This window comes from Solanum dulcamara, chromosome 2 (assembly GCF_947179165.1).
Source record: "Solanum dulcamara chromosome 2, daSolDulc1.2, whole genome shotgun sequence".
Classification (NCBI taxonomy): Eukaryota; Viridiplantae; Streptophyta; class Magnoliopsida; order Solanales; family Solanaceae; genus Solanum; species Solanum dulcamara.
In genome coordinates, this window is record NC_077238.1 from 75,094,341 (window position 1) to 75,101,394 (window position 7,054).

Consider the following 7,054-nt stretch of genomic DNA (forward strand, 5'->3'; position numbering starts at 1 on the left):
AACAACTTGCAGCACTACAACATCTGAGAAGGATCAAACAAGGGAGAGATGCAGCATATACTACAGACCTGCAACAGATTATCCAATTCATGCAGTGCTTCCAATACAAACATTATCCAAAGATTTTTTCAAGTACTCTAATCATCATGTACCTACAAGCTCAAGAAGCTGCAATATGACCCCCCCATGGTGTTCTCCATCACCACCAAACTTCAAACAACTTGAAGAATCCAAGAACTACAACTTGGTTCATCCAAGAGCTGCTGAACAAGCTGACCAACACCATCAACAAATTCCAAGATTTCCAATGGACACTGCAGACTTGTAGTGCCCAGCAGGTTATCCAATTCATGGAGTTCTTCCATATCCAAAGGGAGCACTACATGGTGCAAACACCTTGCAGCAGCTCTCAGTAACCTGCAATACATTGCAGAGTTGCAACATCCACAACAACAGCACCCAACGACCTTCAACACCTTGCAGAGCTGCATCAAGCTGCAACGTCCAACAATAAATCCTTCAACTACATAACTACAACTTCAGCATCCAACAATTGTAACATCTTCAACAACCAACAATTACAACAACTTCAGCATCTAACAGCAGTTGAGCTACTCTTGGAGTTTTTCCATTTGTAAAAACAACTCCATGAAGCTTCTCAGACAATGCAGAGATGTAGCACCCAACAACCTCCAATAATATGTACCTCAACTACACAACCACCTACACAGTTCCAACACAACCATACTTGGAACCTGCAACATCCAACAACTAGCAGCAACCTGTAGACCTGCAACAATGGATCAAACAAAGAAGAAATTTTTGTTCTAAATTCAACACAGTTCAGCAGCGGTAGCAGCACTGCTGAAACTGTGGCAGAAGCACAGTTCAGCAGCAACAGCTAGGGCTACTTATCGAGCGGATCGAATGGATTATTATGCTTAACGGTTTGACTTAACGATTATCGGCTTTTAAAAATACTAATCTGCTAGCTAACTTATAAGATATCGGTTGGTTCGGTATCGAATTAGCAATTATAGGGCGGTGTATCGATGGTAACATGTAAAATTTCTATCATTTACTTCAATTCCCCTTCTTAACAGGCATGCACAATGTAAGAAGTTAGGTAAGCAGATATGTGAACAGATTAACAACAACCCGCCACTTAAACTTCACAGTATATTCATATATAGCTACAGCCACCATGACAGTCAAGAAGAGTACATAGTTACAAATAACTTAACATTCACCTTGGTAACATGTAGCTTCAATACAGAGAAAAATCTTGACATGGCAGAAAAGCATATCACTAAGCTTTGAAGATTAAAGAAAACAAATTGCATAAACAAGAAAATTTCCATATTTTAAATTCTAATTAAAGATGTTTATACTTAATAAATACTCAATATGACCTCTTAACGCGAGTTCAAACCGTAGAAAACAGAAAAATAGTACTACCAAAAAATCAATTTCAACAGAAATATTGTAGGTGTGTTCTTCCTTTAAAAGACAAGCTCATGTGGTTTCATGCCTGACTTCAATGAAAATCTTGTAGACAAATATGCCTTCAATTCAGGAATTCCTTTGATGGCTTTGAGTAATGTAGCGTCCAGCCATCCACAACTTTCTACTCGTCTTTTTTTTCTTGTGAAAGCACATTCTTCTCCTACATTCAACAAATGAATACAAATCATATTAAATCAAACAATTCTCAAATGTCTACTCCTGCTTCAAATTAGATAACACAATGCTGAAGAATTTCAACAATGTATGTTAAACAAAGAGAGTACTCACTATTACAAAGGAGTAGCAAGTGCATTAGTTCTTACCAATATATATTTATACTAAAAGTTAGAACTTTTTTTCAAAAGTAAATCCTCAAACCATCTCTAATCAAGATCATAACAGAATATTATGAAAGTCACCTTGTACTATATGTCAACTACAGTAGGCGTAGAGTCTTTCCCAGCACTGGCTAAATCTGAAGAGAAAATTATCATAATGAGTCATGTAATAAGCATAAACTATTTACAACAATAATATACAACAATATATAATAAAAAGTATCATTACCTTGTTCAAGCTGCTTGAGATTATCAAGATCTTCCTCAACGCTAACAGATTATTTTAATTTTTCACTTCGAAGCCAATCTTGAATACACACTAGAGCTTGCACTAAATTAGGAGTCAATGAACTCCTAAATGAATCAAGAAGACGTCTTCCCGTACTAAATGTAGATTCAGATGCTACACTTGAAACTGGTACAGCTAATGCATCACGAGCCATCTCAGCAAGAATAGAAAATCTAGCTGAGTTCATTTTTCACCAGTTTAGGATGTTAAATTCTTTACTATCATCCTCAGTTTCTTCACCAAAATATTTATTTAACTCCATTCTAGCATCCACACCCCCATTTGCTGTTTTATAGTTCTTTAGATATTTCATGAGTGATTCTAAAAGTTCTGTACTTTGGGTACTTACTTGACTGCTAGAAAGTCTGGAAGTAGAAGTGTCCAGTGAAGAGCAAGGTGAAGATTGAGCAAGCACGCCGCCTTTTGAGTTGAATTTTACATACTTGCTAAATAATGAAGTCATGTACTTCTTTACTTCTGCTTGTATAGTAACCCTTTTTCCCCAAACATCTTTACAAGTGCATAGCTAAGTGATTCAACTTGTAATGAGGATCCAAAATACACGAAATGAAAATTATCTTGTTCATTTTTATTGGATCTCTCCAATACTTATTAAATTTTTCTTGCATCTTTTTTCCATATCGCTTAAACCAGTGTCTTCGCTTGCCATCAATTGATTCAAATAAACAACAACCGCACAAATTTTAAGAAAATGAATATTTGACGTAACATAACGTGATCCAGATATTTTCAAAGTAAGAAGATAAAATATCTCAAGAAATCTCATAATTCTTTTCACATGGACCCAATCACTACTCAAAAGTTCATCGGTAGTGATTCCAATTTCAACATAAGAATTTTCAAGATAATGTCTCAGGCCAATTTCACGGGAAGCATAATTTGAAAATACATTCTCAAATTCAATAGCCCTACTCAACATCAAATAGGTAGAATTCCACCTAGTTAGAACATCTAAGCATAAAGATTTTTTACAACTGAGTTGTTCATCGTCACAACTTTCTTAAAATCTTTTCAACCTTGCAGGAGACTGCCTAACATATCTAACTGTATGTATAACACGTTCAATAGACAAAGAGCATTCTTTTAAACCATCCTGGACAACAAGATTCATGATATGAGTCATACACCTCACGTGAAGGTGATTACCGTTCATCAAATTAGTTCCCATTTTTGTTAATTGCTTAGACAATTCTTTTACTATCACATCATTTGAGCTTGCATTATCAACTGTGACAGTAAATATCTTATTTATCTCCTACTCACATAAGCACCTACTAATACCGTTTGCCATATCTTCACCTTTATGGCTAATAATACAACAAAAAGTAAGTATTTTCTTGCGCATGTTCCAATCACTATCGATCCAATGGACAGTGATACACATGTAATTAATTCTTTGTATAGAAGTCTATGTGTCAGTGGTAATACAAATTCTCTGATTTGTCTCTATAAAATACATTATCAACTTTTGTTTTTCTTCATTAAGCAGATTAAAATAGTCCCTAGTTACAATACTACGGGAAGGGATCCAAAAATGAGTCGAGTCATTTTCATAAATTCTTTAAAATCTTCTTTTTTGACAAAGCTAAAAGAAAGCTCATCAACTATTACCATACGACATAAAGCCTTCCTACACTCTTCTTGGTCAAATTTCCAAGAGACAACAGCTACATCACCTTGATTACCCCCCAGAATAGATTTAAAGCCTATGGTTGATTGTTTTTTATCAACAAGAGGAGTATGAAGTTTAGGACATGTCAACAAATGACCAAGAAGAGTCGACGTTCCATCTCTTGACTTAAAATAGTACAACTTATAGCAATGACTATATTTTGCTTTCGTACCTTCGTAAGTTTCAACTTCTGTAAAATGATCCCCAAGCAACAAGCCTTTTTCTCCTTCTTAGCACTAGCTGACAGAGTTATCTCAGTATGACTTGGAGCATTTGAAGCCTCACTTTAACCTATCACCTTATCACTTTGTTCATCTATGCTAAAAGTTTAAGACTTTGAGTCCCTGTATTTCAATCAACAACCCAAAAATAAGCTACAATATGGATAATCAATTTTATACCAATAGTTTAATAACGCCAAAATTAGTGAAGCACATACCAAAATTAACAAAAATAATCAAAGTAGATTCGAAGCCGATTTAGACATAAAGTGAGGATTTAGCACATTAACATAAAGAATCAGTGAATCAAAGATCTGAAACCTCAAAGAAATTCATGCTTTAGCCAAAATTCACAACAAGAGTAAACATGCATCAAAAGAATATATTGGAAAATTAATAGACAGAAATGAGAAATTAAAAAATGAGAAAACAAACCTAGATGGATCTTTCACCGGAGATAGTAGATGAGGGCGAAATTTTGTCGGAGATAGTAGATGAGAGCGAGAGGATAGAGGCAGAGGGGAGGAAAGAGAAGAGGGAGGCAACGAGTTTAGAGGTTCGGCGACCTAAGAGAAAGGAGAGGAGGTTTGGTAGAAGAGAAGACAGGGCGGCGCCGACGCCACTTCTTGGCCTCATAAGAGACTGAGAGAGAATGAGAGAATAGAGATGAGACAGAGGCGGCAACTGGCAAGGGTGAAGGGTCTTATACTCTTATGTCTTATTTAGGTTTAAGTAAAATTAGAGTATCGTAAATTAGTAATATAGTAGTTGTTGTCTAATGAGTAATGTCTTATACTCTAAATGGGCTTGGCCTGTTTAACGAAATGGGCTAGGCCTATTGAGACTTATCTTTAAGTTTACAAATTATAATTACCATACATATTTTATATGTTTAGGGATAAAAATATAATAAATTCTTAATGGGTTAACGATTTACCCAATAACAAAATTGAGTAATCCGTCCCCCACACCGATAAGCCATTAATTATAAAATTTAAATTCATTCCCCACCCGCTAATTTGATAATCCAATACCAATAAGCTAATAAGTCAATTTTGCGGATGGGTTATCGATAGCTGTCGATTTTGAATAGCCCTAGCAGCAGCAGCTCAGTTTCGAGCTCTCAATATTAAAGTGTAGTAACACATATTAAAGTAGCAACAATTAGCTAAAATACCATAAAAAGCTCAAAGTTTCGACAACTATCTTTCTAAGATAGTAATTTGCAGCAAGTGAAACAAATATTCATATAGTTAATTATGTAAAATTACCCTTTTCAGCAATCTCAAATTTTTGAATTTCTTCTAAAAGGTCTTCAAGATTGCATTCTTTAGATATTGACCGCAACCATTGTTGACAACACACAAGAGATTCAACCATCTTTGTCGATAGAGAACTTCGATAACAATCAAGTATCCGACCACTGGTGCTAAAAGCTTATTTCGAGGCAACAGTAGATGTAGGAATGACAAGCACATCTCTTGCAATCCTAGAGACAATATGATATCTTTCAGATGAATATTTCCACCAAGTCAAGATATTGAAATCCTTAATCTTCTCCAGATCATCCATCAAATACTGTTCAAGATCAGACTTATTATCAACATCATTCTCATCTTCAAAAAATTTCTCCCATTGCGATTGCCACACATCAGAACTATTGATTGCACCAATTTGACTCATCACACAAGTTTGATCTCCAATATTTTTATTAGAAGGCCCAAAAATAGAATTCTTATAATGATTATACAAGCGAGTTAAAGTGTTCACCACTTTAGTAGACTTTCCATTTCCCTTCACAGGATCATAAAAATTGTTAAAAAGGATCTTCACATACTTCATTTTGTAGCGAGGATCCAACACAACGGCAACAAATAATAACATGATCATATCCTCAAAATCACCCCAATATTTATCAAACTTAACTTTCATCTTCTTAGCCATATCGGTCAAAATTAAATTACTGTAATTCGAAGACTGAACAATTATGCTTTGAAGATTAAAAAGCTCATGGAAGAAATAATTTGAAGTAACATGCAAAGTACTCGAAAACTTCAAAGTTGTTTTTATAGAAAATCTCAAGAAACTTGAGAAAGACTTTCACATTCTTCCAATCTTCCGAAGATGAATGCACTGTTGTTTCACTCAATTCAAGACATTAGTTAAAGTACTTATGATCAATAATATACATTCTTGAAAAGGCTTTTTCAAATTGTACAACTGTATTTAACATCAAGTATGTAGAGTTTCACCTCGTCTCAACATCCAAACTCAAAAGGCCATGGGTGTCTAGTTTTACCTTCTCAACATATGACTTAAAGGAAGCAGATCTTGTAGGAGAAGACTTAACATATTTCATAGCACTCCTTACCTGAGAAATGGACTCATTTTGTTCACTCAATCCTTCTTTTACAATTAAATTCAAGATATGAGCATTACACTGAACGTGTAAATTATTTCTCTTCTTCATAAATTTTTAAACATTGTGTAGCAATAGTAATGCGAGAAGGTAACACAAAATTAGGCAAAACAACCGCCACTAGCCTCTTAAAGCCTTCCCCCTCAACGACTCTAAATGGTTGTTCATCTATTATAACAAACTCGGTAACGACCCTTCTAACTTCGACAACATTATAAACAACCTTTTCCAACCCTTTTTGTCTTCCTCCTTTAATAGGTTTAATATTGAGTGTTGTCTGTTTCTTATCAGTGATCTTAAAAGGGTATTTCTCACACTTGTTAAGCAAATGTCCCCAAAGATTAGAAGTTCCATAATTAGAAGGGCAAGCAAAGTCTTTGGGGCAGTACTTGCATTTTGCCCGGAATTCCCTTATTTTATTAGTAAACTGTATGTAGTGATCCCAAATTTCAGATGTTCTTCTACCATTATCCCAGGGCTAGGGTCTCGACTATAAGGAGTAGTTCTTTTCTGCTTTTTAGGAGGTTTACGCACTAAAGAAGTATTAGGAGCATTGCCATGTGCTTGTGTTACAATAGATGTTGGTGT

General features: G+C 35.1%; 1 non-coding gene across 1 annotated transcript; it reads right to left on the reverse strand.

Moving 5' to 3' along the window:
* Positions 1–1,110: 1,110 nt before the first annotated feature.
* LOC129881197 (small nucleolar RNA snoR109) lies at positions 1,111–1,202 on the reverse strand. The gene has a single exon (XR_008765530.1). It is a non-coding gene; the product is annotated as a small nucleolar RNA snoR109 (small nucleolar RNA).
* Positions 1,203–7,054: the final 5,852 nt, after the last annotated feature.